Source organism: Neofelis nebulosa, chromosome 3 (genome assembly GCF_028018385.1).
Source record: "Neofelis nebulosa isolate mNeoNeb1 chromosome 3, mNeoNeb1.pri, whole genome shotgun sequence".
Lineage (NCBI taxonomy): Eukaryota > Metazoa > Chordata > Mammalia > Carnivora > Felidae > Neofelis > Neofelis nebulosa.
The window spans coordinates 53,426,617-53,445,676 of NC_080784.1; the positions used below are offsets into that span (position 1 = coordinate 53,426,617).

Genomic DNA, 19,060 nt, shown 5'->3' on the forward strand with positions numbered 1-19,060 from the left:
TTACTCAAGAAGAGGACTGTGCTGTACAAGTGAGAAAACTACAGTCATGGAGGAACTTGATTATCCTTTGTGTCATACATCCTAATGCCAGCTCCAATCTCCTCTTGGCAGACGGTCACTGGATCCTATCAGGCAGGGCCAAACTGGCACTGGTTTTGTTAGTAACTCACATTTACCTCCTTAGCCAATAAAACAGACATGCCAAAGCTCAAAGCAAAGAATCAGAAAAAGTAAACCAATTTATATACTTTTTATTTTCATACAGTGTCATATTCAATATGGTGCCTGGAAGACTTCTTCATAGTTTGTTACTGAAAAGGAATCCTTGTTGCTATTTTGGCAGTCTAGCAGCCACCTACCCATCCAGACCCTCCTTTGCTGGGAACACAACTGGAGTGTTGCTCAAGTACACGATTACGTCTCAGCCAATCAGACGTGCTGACCGACTGATGTCTGGAGGTTCCAGGGTCATACCCGCAACACTGACCAGCCTGTCCCTGCTAAGAGGACTTTGTCAGGCCCCTGCAGCTTCTACCTGGTTACTTGGTCTCCTGTCCAAGATGTATACAGGCGCCCGAATTCTTCCTCTACCTCTATGCTCATTCTTCTTGCCCCACCCCCAATCAGACAGCCAGAATTAGATTCCATTCTTGCCCCTCAGAAGACAACATTCATTCACAATAATCTTAGAGGAATATGACCAGCATTCTTGAAGCCAGGACTCCAATAATTCTTGACTCAAAAGAAGACGCGATAGATCCACTGTCCCAAAAAATTGGGATCTGCCAGCATATCCTGAACCTTCAGAGGAGGATGAGGTCTTCCTGGAATGCTCTGTGAGCCCCACTGCTGGAGGCCAACTCTCCCATTATATTCAGACAACCCATGAGTCTCTAATTCCACATGTAAAGGTCATTAACAATGAGAAATTCTGAGTTTCCCACCACTAGAAATATTCAAGCAGAGGCATAAGGCAGAGAAGCAGCTTCTGTCCGGGAAAGAGTGAAGTCCATATAATGACTCTCCAATGAAAGTTTTCACACAGCCTGCCTGGATAAGGAATAACCATGAAAACAAGCAAACAGCCTGAGATCTATTTTTTGGAAACATAAAGTATAGCTGCTGTCAGATTGAAAATTGTTTTCCAGGAGTGTACTGGAAAGGAAGAGGTGTGAGGAAGGCTAGTAGCTTTAAGAATTCAGACACCTGTTTTGAAAAAGTGCAAAGAAAATTCCATTCAATGTCAGGTCAGAAAGATATTTCGGGCTCCCATCTCTGAAATGATATCAGAAGACATCTTAAAATCCACACCTGTGTATCAGTTTACATATAATAGAGATGTTGTTAAATATCTACTTGAGCCAAAAGCATGGGAGTGGGGGGACTTTACAGAAACCCAATCTGACACAAAATGATAAATCTGACCCAGATCCCTTTGCAAAAGAATGAATCTCAAAACCAGACTTACACAGCCAAGCATGAAACAAGCTGTTTCATTAAAGACGATTTCAGATCATGATGTCAACACCAATTATTTGACCCACACCCCATACTGCCTTGTCATGTTAACTAATTTATTGTGGCACTGTCTTCCTCTCTAACTAAATGCAAAGTCCCTAGAGAGGTGAGATCATGCCTGGTGCACTGGAGCCTGGGTTTTCAGAAAACGTGAAGACAGAATGGCTGAGGTAGAACCTCCTCCCTTCCTTCAGGTGACAAAGATGGAAGGGAGTGCATGAATGGTAGTAGTATGAAAATCAGTGAGCTAAAGACACTAAATATTTAAATTCAAGTAATGAGGATTAAACCACAATCTTAATACTGATTTCAGTGTTTTGGACATATAATCTGAAATTCATTTATTTCTTCAACCAGTGTTTAATGAGTTTCTATAAGTGCAAGACATTAAAAATGAAGAGAATGGTATCTGCCCTTCAGTGCCTAGTCTAGAAAGATAAAGTAAATTTTAATATGATAAATACCATATTAGAGGTATACGGGATTTTGGAGGTTTTCTGAAAGTTGTGATTACTTTATGATTAGGCTACGCTGTATGTACCTTGCACATAAAAGATGATCAATAAACGGATGAATCAGTGGATGGATGGATGAATAGATGGATGAATGGACGGATGGATGGATGGATGGATGGAAGGATGGATGGATGGATGGGCGGACAGATGGGTGCAAAAAAGATTGGGTTTGTATAACCAGAAAAAAAGGGATAAGGGAATTCCAGCCAAGAAAACCACACAAACCAAGACAAAGGGGCAGTAAATCATCAAGCATGACCTAGGATCCCATGGCTGAAACATCAGGTCCATTGAGGAAAGTGCTAGAGCATAAAGCTGGAAATACAGACTGGACTGGAGGGTCAAGACTGCCTCCCCAGGCAGTTTAGACCTCATCTGATCTAGAGGGCCAGTTGGAGGGAATGGTACTCAACTACTCAGGTGAAAGGAAGCCTTAGAAACTTTCTGAATGGGGTGGAAGGAATATTTATTATACTCTCACTGAGTGTCAGACTGGGATTGAATGCTTTTTTAAAATAAAATATTTCAAGCATATAAGTAAAGGGCACAATACAAGGAACAATAATATACCCACTCAGCTTTGTCAAAATTTAACACTTTGCATTCATTGCTTCATTTTCTTTCTAAGAAGTAAATCACTTAACAATTGCAACCCTCTCTGTACTCTTCTCCATTCCATTCTCCTTCCCAAGATAACTATTGCACTGAATTCTCATGCACAGTTTAGTATTTTTTGCTAGATATACACTTATTCATAAGCTAGGTATATATTCACCTATACATATGCAGGTACATGCACCCACATATACCTACTATATATAAATAATATTGCTTGGCATACTTTAATGTTTTTTACATGAATGTTTTCATACTGTCGATATTCTGTGGCTTGCTTCTTTCACTCAACTTTCTTTTTAGCTTTATCCATGGTGATACAAATGTAGTTCAAATTTATTCACTTTAATTGCTGTATGGTATTTCATTGAATGAATATCCAGACTCCTTTTAACGTATGCTTTTGTTATTTCTAATGTTCTTGTCATTAAAAACAAAGTATGTCCTGTAAAGGACATACTTGGCAAAGGAATTGCTGAGTGGTGGGTATACATATCATCAACTTTATTAGATATTGCTAACTTGCCCTCTATAGAGGGTGGAACAATTTACACATTCACCAGCAATATGAGTTATTATTGCTTGATGTGCTTGCCTACATTTTGGGCTATATTATAGATGTGAAACGGTATTTCATTGTTTTAAAATTTTGATTGCTAATGGGATTAAACATCTTTTTATATATTTACTGGTCTTTTGATTTTCACCTTAGAAACTGCTTGTTCATATCTTTTGCCCATTTAAAAATATTGATCTTTTTTCCCTCACTGATTTGAAGAAGGTTCTTTGTAAATTCTGAATACTAACCCTATGTTAGTTACATGCCCTACAAATATCTGCACACAGCCTGTGACTTATCTTTTAATATTGTTTTTAGTGAATATATTTTTATTCTTAATTATAAGAGTCATAAAATATATATCACCAATTCCATTTTCTAAATGTGAAAACTGATCCTATGTGACTTGCCTAAGGTCCCTCAGCCAGAATGGGGAAGAGATACAACTTGAGCCCAGGTCTTTATGATCCTATGACACTTGCAAGCTCTTCCCAACTACTCTTCCAGACCATTCGTTCAGGTAGAAGTAGTAATTCGCATCTGTACCAACAGAAAAAAATCAACAGAAGTGAACAATAACTGGATGACAGAGTCAAGGACAAGAGTAAGGCTGTGTCCAAGTGAGGCGGACAGTGGTACTTCTAAGGATATAGAAATATAGGAGGAAGTAGTTTGGAGTCTGGTTTTAAATGTGCTGAAGTGCCCTTATGAAGTCAGGTTAGAAATGTGATGTAGGAGACTTAGAAGCCATCAGCAGAGAAATCTCTGCAGCCAAGGATCTGAGTGAACTAGCAGTGAGAAGAAAGGTATAAGGAGAGTACTGAAGTTCAGCTCTGGTGGCCCCAAATCTATCTCGCCTATGGGATTGTGAAATTTTGCAGGAGTTCATCTCATACTAGTTTTCTTCCTTCCATATCTAACACCCAGCACAATACCAAGCTCATAGTAAGCATTCGATAAATATTTGCCCAATGGATGAAAACTGCTATATCCCTTATATAGATCCACTGTGTCTTGTGGAAAGTGCTATGGTTTATAAGTTTTTGGCCCTTAGGAAAGTAATTGAGTGCAACATGCCCAGTGGGGTCAAAGGTATGACTCCATTCTGCAATTAAGTGTACAAATATTTGCAGTAAGTGAGAGAAAGACTATAAATACCCTCAAATCACTTTGGGTCATATTTTGCTGCCAAATGAACTTGTGCCAAACTTAAGAAAAGATTTTCATGTTTTGGAATATGGAGTTGCAGTTAAGGGATTGAGAGCCCACAGCATTGGTTTTTAAACTTTTCTAACTATATTGCAGTGAGAAATACATTTTCCATGGACATTCATCACACACACACACACACACATCTACAAATGTAAAACTGAAGCAAATGTTTTATTAACTAGTGCTTAGCCTTACTATGTGTGAGACACTTTGATGTGTTTTCTACTTACGTTTGGAATTCTGGTTGGAGCCAATTAAATTGAGACTAAAGCTCACTAATGGGCGATAACGTGTAGTTGGAAAACTACTGCCCAAGAATCGAGCACAGTGCTTTGTACACAATAGATGCTGGCTAAATATCTGTCGAGCAAAATGAAGAGCGTTAAGTGTACAAACAGCACTATGGACTTTGTACGTGGAACGTTTTTTACTTTGAGACCCCCTCTAAATTTGGGGTGGCTGGCGGGGACCCCAGGTGTGATATGAGGGGCGCTGTGCTTGGGGGTCAGGGACATCAAAGGGGATAACAGATTAGGGGGAGAAATTTCTTAGTTCACAAGTTTGCCAAGAGCTGGCCGTGTTTCTGCCCTGCAGAAATCAGCAAGAAGACTGGAAGGAGGTCCAGAGATAAACTCTTCCTCTTGGATGGTGATCAAGAAGCTCATTTTGCTCTGCCTCTGGACGAACCTCAGCCAGAAAAGAACTCAGAATCCCTTTCAAACTCTTTCAATTCTTCTGGCCCGCAATAATCAATAAATTGGTTTTTCATCCTGGAATGTCAGAGCTGAAATGGACCTGAAGACCACACAATCCAGCCAGTCGTTTCCCTCGTCTTATAGGAGGCTGTGTGCTACGAGGAGACCTTGGATGGGCGGCCCTGGGACTCACCATGTGGGGAGACCTGACCTGGCTGCTTGTCTGAGCACCCCATAGCCCTGCAATGGCTATGGTGGCCCGTCCTGCGGCACAGTCTGCCACCTCAGAGCTCTCATCCGTTGTTTATCTCAAGTCATAACTTCAACCATGGCACAAAGATGCTTATGCAAGAAAAACTCGTCTGGCATCAAGTTTGGTGCGTCCCTTGTCCCCTGTGCCAGACCACGGACTGGGTTTTGTCCTGCCAGCACTTAAGACCCTTTCACATACTCTTAGCTTCTTAGTTATAATAGACTTTTAGCAACATGACCTTTCCTCCTCCTCCTCCTTCTCCTCCTCCTTCTTGAAATTACCTAAGATGCATTCAAATCTGGTTCAAGCATTTTTTACATGAAAATGATATACAAAAGAGCATAGTAACTCTTTAGGCCACACCTGTCTCTCCTGTTTTTGATTTCTTATAAATAATAAATCTATTGGGGCGCCGGGGTGCCTCAGTCAGTTAAGCATCTGACTTCAGCCCAGGTCATGATCTCACGGTTTGTGAGTTCGAGTCCTGCATCAGGCTCTCTGCTGTGAGCACAGAGCTCACTTCAGATCCTCTGTCTGCCCCTCCTCTGCTCGTGCTCTCTCTCTCTCTCTCTCTCTCTCTCCCTCTCAAAAATAATAAATAAGTAAATCTAGTTAAAAAATAAATGTATTAACTGTAACACTAACTTTAGCACTTTATACTACTTTTTGTTTGGAGCATATATAATTTCTCAAACTGATCAGGGGACCTCAAACATAGAAACCTCCTTAGAACCCTCTGCTTCCTGCCCCTTACCCCCAAACATCTTCCTTTAACTGATCCAGTGCAGTGAACAGAGTGAGGGATGGGGGGACCAACAGTAACAAAGTTGTTGCTAGCCACCACATGCTAGACTTATTTTTTTTTTTTAATTTTTTTTTCAACGTTTTTTATTTATTTTTGGGACAGAGAGAGACAGAGCATGAACGGGGGAGGGGCAGAGAGAGAGGGAGACACAGAATCGGAAACAGGCTCCAGGCTCCGAGCCGTCAGCCCAGAGCCCGACGCGGGGCTCGAACTCACGGACCGCGAGATCGTGACGTGGCTGAAGTCGGACGCTTAACCGACTGCGCCACCCAGGCGCCCCCACATGCTAGACTTATGTTACCATGCCTGCTCCCCAATGAAGTGACACCACCACAATCATTGTCATCACCATTGTCATCACCACCACCACCATTTCTGAGGCTCTGAGATACTAAGTTCCTTGCCCAAAGCCAAGGTCCTTCCATGCCCTCCCTCTCACCTCATACAGGCTGACTGCCTTCTCCTTCAAATCCAAGATGCTAAGGGGAACCTGGGTGGCTCAGTCAGTTAAGCGTCTGACTTTAGCTCAGGTCATGATCTCACAGTTTGTGGGTTCAAGTCCTGTGTCGGGCTGTGCTGATAGCTCAGAGCCTGGAGCCTGCTTCAGATTCTATGTCTCCCTCTCTTTCTGCCTGCCCCCTTGCTGTGCTCTGTCTCTCAAAAATAAAAATAAAAATAAATGTTAAAAAAAATTTTTTTAAACCCAAAATGCTGCTTATGGGGTGGACACTAAAACAAATAGGTTGATTCATAGGAAAATTCCCTTATAAAACTTTTTTTTTTAACTTACTTTTTAAGAGACAGAGTGTGAGCAGGGTAGGGGCAGAGAGAGAGGGAGATACAGAATCCAAAGCAGGCTCCAGGCACACGGGGTTAGAACCCACGAACTGTGAGATCATGACAAGAGCCGAAGTTGGACACTCAACCTGAGCCACCCAGGAACCAGCCCCCTTATAAAGTAAAACCTTTTAATGAAGCAGTTCCAGGCTACAGAAATAAGGGTGTATTTTCAATGTTAACCAATGAACATAGTTCAAGTTTGTACAGAGATGTCAAATTGGCCATTTTTGGTTTGACTTTCTTTTCCCAAGTTGTAAATGCTAATTTGCAGGCTCATACCCCATTTTCAAATGAGATACTACTGTAAATCAAAGAATAACGAATGATGGTTTAAAAATATATATATATACAAATACAAGGTGTTAACATTTGCAATTTGTAAATATATCTTCTAATATAGTTTACGTATTCCAGATATTCTTCAAAATACATTACATTTGTAAATATACTGTCACTTCGAATTTGAAAAAAGTCTACTTGCCATAGTGTAGAGACACGGAAGGCAGAATCAGCCACGGAACTCATGAGACTGATGCTTTCAGAGAACCGCTGTAATTTTGCAGAACACCCCACACAGCATACTGTTCTGAATTCCCCTCCTCACAAAAGCATTTTGATCTTCATTGTTAACAGATAATGCATAAGACAAGATACACCCGGTACGCTAATAAAATGTAATGCTCAAAGAAAGCAAAAAAAAAAAAAATCACATGCAACTTGGCTCTGATCCTTTCTAACTCTGTGGATTTGTGTAAGGTTCTTTTTTTAAGTTTCTTTTTTTTGATTTTTTTTTAATATTTATTTATCTGAGAGAGAGAGAGAGCGCGCGCAAGTGGGAGAGGGGCAGAGAGAGAGGGAGACACAGAATCTGAAGCAGGCTCCAGGCTCTGAGCTGTCAGCACAGAGCCTGATGTGGGGCTCAAACTGTGTCACAGACCATGAGATCATGACCTGAGCCGAAGTCAGACCCTTAACTGACTGAGCCACCAAGGTGCCCCCTTTTTTTAAAGTTTCCGATTCAGTGGTACTGGACTGTGTCCCAGGAACTGGTAATTTTTTAAAGCTCTAACAGGATTCTGAGGTACACATCTGGTTAAGACTAGATCACATTTCATTAGTGGTTGTGTTTTCCTCAATACTCTGCCAATCTCTAATTCCACCGTCTTCCAATGAAGTGTACAGGTAAAGCTACCTTCACTAGCCTATTTTAGTTCAGCACTGGGAAGACATTTTCAAGCAGAAAGAAAGCCTAAAATAAAAGATTGAAAAATCCAACTAGGTGAAAGCATAACACTTGCTGAATGTCAACCAACAACTATAATCAAAGTGAAAAAAAAAACAAATGAGGGAAAATATGTGTACAAGACAGAGCTTTTAAGGATCATTGAAAAACAACATCAGCAACAAAATAAAACTCCAAAAAAAAAAAAAAGGAGCCACGGACCTCAGAGGCATTTGTCAAAGGAAAAGAAAGAAATTGTAAACAGTTCAGTCTCCGGGAGATCAAATATATGCAAATTAAAACAAAGGATATCATTTTGAACTGTCAAAGAGTCAGTTTAAACACAATACACCAAAACAGCCAGAGCGCACTGTTGGTTGAGGATATAAATTGGATCAACCACTCTGGAACACCCTCGGTAGCATTTATCAAAAGGCATCATTTATCCAACAACAATTTTACATATATCTTTAGAGCTGGTAATTCCACTTGTCCATATTTATCCTAAAAGAATAATTAGAGATGTGCACAAAGATTCGTCGCAAGGATTCTCTCTCGGAGCATAACATATTAAACAACGGGCAACAAACTACATGTTCATCAATAAGGGAGAACTGCATAAACTAGAACGCATCCATCTGATGGTACACCAACCTGCAAAACAAACTAACAAGCCAATGAAAACCTCTTCAATAATATTTCAGAACTTGGGAAAACATTCAATCTAATACTCATGGGAAAGAGGAGGTTACAAGACTTAAGTAGTAAAACAAAACAAAACTTTAATAGCGTCATCATCTCAACTTGGTAAAATATGTTCCTGAATGATACTTACCAAAATGATAACAATAGTTATCACTGAGTGGTGGGAGTATAGCAATGTTTTCCTTTACACTTTCTGTTAATTTCCAAAATTTTTGCAGTGAACAGGTATTATGTGCATAACAAGACACTCTTAGAACACCAAAATCAAGATGATCATGTCTTTGAACTGAATCAAGATCCCACATGAATCCAATTGTTCTATACCATTGTGTTGCTTAGCAGCAAATGCCTAAGAGGGACGGTTTGGAAAAGGAAGAAGGTTGGACCAACACAGATAAGAAAGTAACCTCTTGAAAGAAAGAAAGAAAGAAAGAAAGAAAGAAAGAAAGAAAGAAAGAAAGAGAAAGAAAGAGAACTTGTGAAAGTGAAAGACCATAGGAGACTCACTTTACCCCAAGGCCAGCTGGGGCTCCTCTCCCCAGATGGGGTACAGGACCCACGGTCACAAATGCCACTCTGGACTTCCATGTTCGGACCTTTCTTGCATTTGACAGGATTTAGCTATTTCTCAGCTAAAAGTAAGCCTAGTGGAGACTTCACTGAAAGTTACCCCAAGATCACATTAAAATCCAGCTGGAATCAAGACGTTGTGTTTCCGGTTGGCAAATTCTGAGTGAGATTTAGCCCACTTGCATATGATTTGCACATCCTTTGTACCATCTGACAGGAATGGTGTTCCATAAATCAAAGCCACCCAGCTCTCAAGTTCTAGCTCCATCCGGTAGATGGAAGGCAGCCTACAGTCAAGTTAAATCCCATTTTCCCAAAGATAGTTAAGTTTGTCACCAGAAGGACACTCGCCACCTGCTGTCTTCCTGTTGCCTAAAAATGGCAAGTGTAAGAACTCTCATGTGACCATCTCCCAGTCTATTAGCGCTGGCTCTAAGACCTCAGGGGACATCATAACAACAGTAATAACAAAAGGGTGCATTTTCTCTATTGGGTTTCCAAAAATTTTAATTTTACCTCCCCACTCCCCACGTATTCATGACTCAACCACCAAGCTAGAGCTCCCTTAATAAAAACACTCCATGGGACGTTAGGAAGCTTGGGTTCTAGCATCAAGCTCTGTTTAGGCAATCTGCCTCTTGGGACCTGCCCTATTATGTATAAAAGTAGGTGCCACCAGCAGTGCTCAACTCACAGGATAGTTACAAAGTTCCATGAAAAAAAAAAAATGCATGTGAAAGTTCCTGGTAGGCTAAGAGGCTTACTATTCCATGGAGTTTGTGAACCAGTTGTACTGGCTTAACCAGCTGGCTCGTTAGAAAAGCAGAATCATTCCCAAGTCTCACTTCAGAAATAGTTGAGTCTGAATCTGCAATTGAATTTTGTCCCCACGTTATTGTCTGTCTCTGTCTCCATCTCTGTCTCTGACACACACACACACACACACACACACTCACTCTTTGAGAAAGAGGGAGCCAAGCGGTGCCTGGGTGGCTCAGGCAGTTGAGCAAGTTGAGCATTCGACTTTGGCTCAGGTCAGGATCCTGTGGCTTGTAAGTTCGAGCCCCATATCAGGCTCTCTGCTGTCAGCTTGGAGCCCGCTTCGGATCCTCTGTCTCCCTCTCTCTCTGCCCCTCTCCCACTTGTGCACGCATGTGTTCTCTCTCTTTCTCGCTCTCTCTCAAAAATACAATAAAACATTTAAAAAGAGAGAGAGCGAGAAAGAGGGAGCCAGAATGTGAGCTACAGGACCCAGTGGACAGGATACAAAAAGTGAAATGAAAAGGAGGCCCTATTCTTACCAGTCTTTGGTTTCACCTGATGATCTGAGTGCCGTGTACGTCTCCCCCTTAAAACACTGTAAAAGCACCATAGAACTGTATTTCAGTAATTACATAACTAGAGGCCAAAAACTATGCCTCTGCGCAAATCCTTGAGTTACATACAGGGTAGGGTTACATGGTCATTCATGTTTGCATTACACTCCTTTTCAGCGAAATATTCCTTACAGAGAAGTTCAAGATACCTCTTGTAGAGTATTGGAAGGACTCATTATTTATTGCTTTCAATAAGTGAGAAAAATCACCTGGAGTTCCTGTTTCCTTATATTTTAGTCTATTTGCATTGTTGGAGAAAGTTTTTGTTGTTGCTCTTCTTCTTTCTTTTGAATCTTAAGTGCGGGGAGAAACACAAATTTGTTGTTTCCAAAGTTGTTTTTAAATAGACTTTCTGGCTTTGGAACTTTCTCGAAGAGTTACCCATGGAAATATTTAAAATTATTGCTAGCTTCTGAATTTAGTCCACAGAAGTCTAACCAAAACCAAAAAACGTGGTAGTTTTAAGAATTTTTTTTATTGATGTGGTCTAGTAGAAAACAAGCATACAGAGAGCTTCCTCCCTCTTGAGCCCTGGGGGAGCTAAAGCCAAACCCTGACACCACACGGTAAGCCCACCTGCCCTCTGACACCTGGGCTCCGCCCCACACAGCCCTTCTGCCCACTGGGCAAAGCTTCCCCTCTTTCAGGGCTCTTCTCTTAGCTTGAGGTGGCAGGAGGGCGATCTTGTCCAACCAAACTCATACTGAAAAACTGTCAGCTCACTGAGTATCTTGTGGCCTCTTATAACCCTGGCCTCTAGCACAATGCCTGGGACTGTAGTTGTTGCTCTGTAAATATCTATTGCATGTATTAATCCATTAAAATGCTTTTTTTTTAAGTTTTAAAAATGTATTCATTTTGAAAGAGAGAGAACAAGCAGGGGAGGAGCAGAAAGAGAGGGAGAGAGAGAGAGAGAGAGAGAGAGAGAATCCCAAGCAGGCTCCATGTTGTCAGCACAGAGCCCGATGCAGGGCTCAAAATCACAAGTCGTGAGATCACGATCTGAGCCGAAATCCAGCCAGACGCTTAACCAACTGAGCCACCCAGACTCCCCCACTGAAATGCTTTTTAAAGGCAGTGCCTACTGTTAGCACAAGTCACCCTCCACTTGGGGCGGGGGGGAATGTTAGAAATCATGGCTCGTGCTCGCTTCGGCAGCACAGATACTAAAATTGGAATGATGCAGAGAAGATTAGCATGGCCCCTGCACAAGGATGACACACAAATTCGTGAAGCGTTCCATAAAAAGAAAGAAAAAGAAGAAAGAAAGAAAGAAAGAAAGAAAGAAAGAAAGAAAGAAAGAAGAAAGAAAGAAAGAAAGAAAGAAAGAAAGAAAGAAAGAAAGAAAGAAAGAAAGAAAGAAAGAAAGAAAGAAAGAAAGAAAAAGAAAGAAAGAAAGAAGCAAGCCATGGCTCCACGTGAACATGAAGTTAGAGAAGGAGCTGGAAGCAGAAATGGCGCCACTGGGCCAGGTCAGCCTGACACAGAGATCCCACCCTGAGATCACTGCTCCTTTTCCCCAAGTCCTTGACTTTCTTCTGGTGTTTGAAAGCTCCAAGTGTCTTCACACGTCCCTAGGTAGGAACATGGGGGGATTTGTTCACTCATGCAAAAAGTATACATTTACTGAGTTTCTAACATAGGTCAGGTATTGTTCTCGGTTTTGAAGGAACAGCCAGGAACAAAAAAGCCCTGCCCTCTCTGAGCTTATGCTTTGTGGAGGAGACAAATCTTTGCTGTCAGCGTGGGGTAACTGCTGTGAGGAAATAAGGGAGGTAGGGAAAGAGATGCTATTTTAGATAGACAGGTGGGTCAGAATGGCTCTCTGATGAGGAGACGTTTGAGCAGAGAGCTAACAGAAGCAAGGGAGAGAGCCACGTGAGCATCTGGGGAGGAGCAGACCAGGCCAAGGGAACAGCAAGTGCAAAGGCCCTGAGACAAAAGAGTGGGAGTATGCTAAGGGGCCTGGTTGCTGAGTACAGGAGTGCTAGAGCTACAATTTGTTAAGTAGGGCTCTCTGTCTCTCTTTTTTATGTTTATATATTTATTTTGAGAGAGAGAGAGAGGGAGCGGCAGAGGGAGAGAGAGAATCCCAAGGAGGCTCTGCGCTGCCAGCATAGAACCTGATTTGGGGCTCGGTCCCTCGAAACATGAGATCGTGACCTGAGTCAAAATTGAGAGTCAGATACTCAACCGACTGAGTCACCCAGGCACCCCAAGTAGGGCTCATTTTTAAGAAGAAAGAATGGAACGTATGACTTCAACCTAAACCAAGCCTTCTACATAACAGGACAAGGAGTCTTTAGCTCTGAGTTCTCATTACGTTTAGTACACAGTGGTTTAATCCAGGAACCATCCAGAGATCTTATGGATGAGAAATGGCTGGGGAGGGGGGCCTGGGTAGAAGACCACCACCGAGGGATCCAATTAGACCACTTCCAGAAGGTACTTCCCCCTGAAAGAACCAAAATGAACATCGCTCACACTTAACCCTTGTAAAGACTTCCTACATTGAAAAATAGAGCGGTTTGCCATATGATTTTCAACTTCTCAGAAAAACGTGTTGTCTCTTTGATCTGCCTAATTAAAATAGGAAAACTTGGAATCAAAGCAGTTTCATGCGTGGAAGCCGGAAAGTTCCATTTTTAGTTTGGCTATCATGTGTGCTAATCATCGTGTATTCCAAAAGCTTCTGTTGGCATTGGCCTTGGAGTTGATGTTCTGAAAGCTGATTGCAAATGTGCTTTGTGAGCAGCAGGCACTTGCCATGTGACAGCAGTGCTGAGGAGAGATGGGAGCCCCCCACACCCACCCGAAGGAATGACCATCATCTCCACTAACCCACCTCGCAACGTTTTATGCAAATCTCAAGACGGAAGTTGCTACTAAAGTGCTCTGAAAAGTGCACATGTGGGCATACACATACACACAAACTGCTCAATGGTAATGTCTGTACTAAATTCTGGTATTGTGGACCTCAGTTCTAGGTTTCAAACTTTTTTGTTGTTGTTTATTTATTGACAGAGAAAGAGAGAGAGAGAGAGAGAGAGAGAGAGAGAGCATGAGCAGGGGAGGAGCAGAGAGAGGGAGAGAGACAGAATCCCAAGCAGGCTCCATACTGCCAGCACAGAGCCTGACGCGGGGCTTGATCCCAAGAACCCAAGATCATGATCTGAGCTGAAATCAGGGACTGGACACTTAACCAAGCCACCCAGGTGACTCTAGGCATCCCAAGTTTTTGAGGTGTCCTTCTGTTTATACCAAGGAGATAACTGGGTAAATGCAGATCTTATGCATAAGGACGTTCACGGGAAACCAAGTTTGCAAGAGTGAGAAAATGAAAAGAACATGAATAATGAAAATTGTAGACCACCTAACTTCCAGCACTAGGGAGTGAGATGGTTGCATCCACACACAGCAGCCCTTACCGAGGAGGCCGTTAGCACAGATGATGTCGAAGTCGAAACTGCTGCTGATCAGAATATTAGCAGTAAGATAGCGAACTTTACTCTTACTTTTCTGCACCGTGTGAATTTTTATAAATCATCTCCTTTTTATGAGGAAAAAGTTATGAGCATTTTGGAAAAGCAAGTATTGAGAGACAGGAGAGAGGGAATGATTACTAATCAACTTCTCTCTCTTTCCTCCCTTGCCCGAGATGATAAACTGAGAACCCACAGGGGCCAAGAATTCTGGACCATACTCAGATGAAACTCCCACATGAGCAAAGCCACAGAGGACAGGTCCCCTCCTGCCTGTAGAACTGAACCCCTACTCTTCAGCATGAACTTAGGGGGCCTCCACGATCTCTTTCATTTTAATCACCAGTAAGTTGGACCTTGCTCAGTCTGGGGCTCCAGCTCCTGGCACTGCTTCTGCCCGGCCTTTCCTCCTAAGACCCCCTTATGAAAGATCCCACGAACCATGAGATCATGACCTGAGCCAATATCGAGTTGGACACTTAACCGACTGAGCCACCCAGGCCCCCTGCTATTATCTTTTTCTGATTCTTGCTCTCAATTTCAAACCTTTCAGGTGGTCACCGGCCTCACTACCATAGGGGGCCAGAGGATCTGAAGGGTGACAGACTAGAGAAAAGGCTTATTACACTCTTTCTGCTTCAGACCAAATTTATCACTTAAAAAACTTTTTTTTTAATCTTTATTTTTGAGAGAGAGAGAGACAGAGCGTGAGCAGGGGAGGAACAGAGAGAGAAGGAGACACAGAATCCAAAGCTGGCCCCAGGCTCCAAGCTGTCAGCCCAGAGCCCGACATGGGGCTCAAACCCACAAACTGCGAGATCATGACCCGAGCCGAAGTCAGTCGCTCAACCGACTGAGCCACCCAGGCGCCCCGAATTTATCATTTTTTAAATCAGAATTTAGGACTTACATAATAGTGAGTACAAGATGGAAGTCTAGGTCAGCTGCTGCTGGGTTTTTTGTTTTTGTTTGAGGAAATGGCAGCTATGGAGTTAACCTTACTTCTTAATTTAAACAGATAAATCACAAAATTCTAATCTGGGGGAAGGGAGAAACTACGGTTTGCTACAATGACTCCTTAGAAAGATGTTACATAAAAAGTAGGCAAACAGGAATTGCTTACGCTAGTAGATGTGAAAAGCCATTCTCCCAACACCTGCCACATTTCCACCCCCCCCCCCCCACTGCCACTCAGCCCCCACACCGGAAGTGTGCTGAAGGCAGCCACAGACACAGACCAAGCCATCTGTGAACCACCTGTTTCGCCTTGGTTTGGCCTCTCACTTAAGGATAATTCCCCGTTTCTCAAAGAGGGAAACTATCCTACAGTGATGTATTTTAGTGTTTTCCAGAAGATCCCACAAATGGGGCTTTTAAAATTGTGTAACTCATTCTCTGATGTGGCTTTCTTAGGTAAAAAGGGGCCCTGGACAGGCCACAAGAGCCACTCAAGGGCTAAAGAAAATCCTAACGGAAAAGTTCTGAGGTATTATTTTGACTAAGCACGTAACTTGGTATTAGAGGCAGAACTAAATTTCCTGCTTGTAACTGTCATCAAAGACCCCTAGCAAGTCACTTGTGTCTTTTCTTCCAAATACAAAATTGCAAATCTACACAGTTTGGTCATGTCATACTTTAGGTAAAATGATTTCAATCAGTACGTATCTATTTATAATCTTTTGTCTGCTATGCTACAAAATTGAGGACGTTCAAAAATATTTAATCCAAAATTTTCACGGCAAAGTAATGCCCTCCAGTACTGAGAAATTTACCAGCCCTCTGAGTGCCCTGCCTGCAGGAATGGATGCATAGCACACAGCTAACGAAGTCCAAAATATCCCTCAACCTCAGTTTATTTAGTAATTTCATTCTTGCTTTTGAGTCCCAGGGAATACAGAAAGCAGGTGTCTGCCTCACTAATCTTAGCCCTGGGTTGAATAATTCAAAGTTGGGACTCCTAAGAAAAAGTCTCTAAGGAACACAACGTGGAATACTAATAGAGCAATACGGTTCCGAATTTTGCAATATCCCCGAGATAAAGGGACGTACTTTGGAGTGCTGTGAACCATGACTAGAGATCACGGACTTCCTCTGAACTTGCCTACAAGCACCCGTTTAGGAAAGATACCAACCTTCATCTTTAGATGCCAAAGGAAGAAATCTCCACATCTTTCTTGAAAATTCACTCCTCGACACATTTTATACATTTACCTTATTGCAGGGGCTAGCATGTAAGCGGATATTAAAAAGCAGTCTAGTCATGCAAGACGATGGTACGTAGAGTAAATCTTAAAAGTTGGAGACAGGCAGACATAAGACAAGTTCTAACCATTGCATTGTTTCTGGCCACTCACTTATCAGCGTAAAATTTTTTGGAGGTTTGTGACTACTTTGCAGGTTGAAAAATTATCTGCAAGGGAGTGTGAAATGATTTCTTCAGTTTGTGTTGTAGTGGATCTTTGCATTATTGGAGGTCTCAGTTCATCCTCATGTAAAATACTGGAAATCTGTTCAAGAGATTTCCAGAATGAGTTCTCGGCCAACTGTTGGTTGAAACAGGATGATAACAGCTGTTCTTTTAATTACTACCTTTTTTTAAAAAGTAAGCTCTACACCTGATGTGGGGCTTGAACTCACGACCCCAAGATCAAGAGTCGCGTGCTCTACCGAGCCAGCTAGGCGCCCCTTAACAGCTACCTTAATTTTTTTGAGACAGGGTCTCCCACTCTACAGCAAAGCTGAAGGAAGTATGTAAACCTGCCCTGTTCTTTGGCGCGTTAAACAGCGTCCCATGATCTATGGGTTGTAGGATGGACAACTAAGACCTGACTATGCTAATCCTGCACATTTCCAAGAAACAGCAGCACCCAGCCTTTTGATTTCACAGGTCAATAAAAAAAATGGTTTGGGTATCTGTAGAGAACTAATTTGAGATGGCAAGAATTTTATTTTACCAGGGGTACACAGTACAGAGAATGACACAGAAGTTTAAAAGGTCCGTTTTTTAAAGTGAAAAAAACTTTTGAAGTCCCCACCCCACCCTTGATTTTCTTTTTCCTATTTTGCCTCATGGCACCCATCTGCTGATCAGTCAGGAACGGTGGGGATAGACTTCTGCTACCAAGCTTCCTTGACCTTGGATCCACGTCCACGGAGCACAGCTTACGCGCACCGACCCACACCACTACTGACTCCAGATGGGGGTCTTGCGCTCCTCTCCAAACTTCACAGCCCACCCCACCCCATTCCCACCGCTACCTTCCATAAAGGTTCCCAAACCTCTAATTTAGACCATCGTTTACAGCTCCTTTTGTTCACTTCCTCTCGTCTAACTTGCTCATGTTTCATAAAAATTTAATTACTAAAAGCTCCTTCAGGGTACAAAGCTATTTTATTTGCACACAGTTTGCTGCATACACAGAAAAGCTCAACACGCGTTTCCAGCCAGCCCAACCCCCAGCGCTTGGTAATTACAGCCAAAGGTTCAGAAACTCTTACTGAAGACACAGTAGGTTCACATGTGGAAAACAAACACGTGTCAACAGCTTCTAAGAACACTTGAACGTTACATGAAAAGTAAAAAGATTGTGTACCTTAAAATGTTACTCAAGAAAGTAATTTCAAAAAAATAATTTCAAACTATCAGGGCTCAAATGCGGAGACCACTTAAGTTTAATATTTATTAGAGCAAGAATCAGAAAATTATTGTACATAGTATATACTCTTTCATACAAAACATATTTATTTGCACATGTTTCTGAAAACTACTTGTAAAAACTCTTTTTGAGTAATACCACATTTGACTTACGTCAGGGTTCATTTGGTAAGGTTTTTATTTTGTGGAAAGTAAGGCACACCAGGAGAGTCAATGTGGGTGCACGGTTAACCTGGAATTTGGCCTATTTCTTTGGACAAATCTTGTTTTCAAAATCATTCCGGCATGAGGACTTTCTCTGCACATGATCTGCTTTTACCAGAGTCCGGTGGAGGACCCGGGGAACTCTTCAGCTCCCTCGTTAACTCATGACCTCAGGAACTAGCAAGCTTACACAGAGGCCAACTACGGTTCCCCCTGTGTGGATGGTGCCATGCGGTCCATTCCCGGCCTCAGGAGAATCGAGCGGTGGAGAGGACGAGGGGACAGTGCCCAGCACAGAGCAGAGGTATGAAGGAGACTACTGTGGACAGCACAGCTAAGAGGCTGTATTTTAAACACCGTGCTGTGCATCTGTGGGGGCAAGCCTCACGCAACTCAAATCCCCAAGTCTAGATCTGTTTTCTCTCTCCAGCAGAACACGCAGGAAGGGGGAGGGAAATGAGAGCACATGTGGCCCAGTAGCACAACTGAAAACCGCCCACTGCAGGCAGAACAAAAAGGACGATGGGAAGGGAGCCTCAAAAGGTGTGATTTTAATGCCGCCTCGACCTAACCGAGGGGCTAAAATTGGGCAACACTGAGAGGAGCTGAAAAGGAAATGCAATACAACTACCTGGGAGGGAGAGCGGGATAGATTTAACAGGATCCTGGAATCCTCTACCTGCTCCACGTTTCCCCACATTTAAGTCAACAGTACAGAAAAGAAAGGACAGAGAACAAGTATCAGGGCACAGGTGAACTCCAGCTCCTCTCTCAGGGGACAGGAAAGGCACATGGAAGGCAGATGGTGCAAAAGCCCAAAACACTATATGCTGA

General features: G+C 42.5%; 1 protein-coding gene and 1 non-coding gene across 2 annotated transcripts in view; one reads left to right on the forward strand and one right to left on the reverse strand.

Moving 5' to 3' along the window:
- Nucleotides 1–19,060, reverse strand: part of XKR6 (XK related 6) — a 322,282-nt gene that overhangs the window by 207,350 nt on the left and 95,872 nt on the right. The window lies entirely within an intron of this gene.
- On the forward strand, nucleotides 12,028–12,134 carry LOC131508163 (U6 spliceosomal RNA). Its single transcript, XR_009259874.1, has one exon. It is a non-coding gene; the product is annotated as a U6 spliceosomal RNA (small nuclear RNA).